General features: G+C 41.4%; 1 non-coding gene across 1 annotated transcript; it reads left to right on the top strand.

Annotated features, from left to right (window-relative positions):
- The first annotated feature begins 225 nt into the window (after positions 1 to 225).
- Positions 226 to 333, top strand: LOC112768880 (small nucleolar RNA R71). Its single transcript, XR_003186260.1, has one exon. It is a non-coding gene; the product is annotated as a small nucleolar RNA R71 (small nucleolar RNA).

Raw genomic sequence — 333 nt, 5'->3', positions numbered from 1 at the left:
CAGAGTATCAATTTCAAGAACTCTCTTCTTCTGAGGCGTCCCACTGTTCACAGGATTCGTCTCAGAGGTGTACATGAACTGGTTATTTGCAACCATGTCAATGAGTTCCTGAGCTTCTGCATGTGTTTTCTTTAGGTGAATGGATCCACCTGCAGAATGGTCCAATGACATCTTAGATAATTCAGACAGACCATCATAGAATATATCCAGGATGGTCCATTCTGAAAGCATGTCAGAAGGACACTTTTTGGTCAGTTTCTTGTATCTCTCCCAAGCTTCATAGAGGGATTCACCTTCTTTCTGTTTCAAGGTTTGAACATCCACTCTAAGTTT

The sequence above is a fragment of the Arachis hypogaea genome, chromosome 17, assembly GCF_003086295.3.
Source record: "Arachis hypogaea cultivar Tifrunner chromosome 17, arahy.Tifrunner.gnm2.J5K5, whole genome shotgun sequence".
Classification (NCBI taxonomy): Eukaryota; Viridiplantae; Streptophyta; class Magnoliopsida; order Fabales; family Fabaceae; genus Arachis; species Arachis hypogaea.
This window is presented reverse-complemented; position numbering and strand designations above follow the sequence as displayed.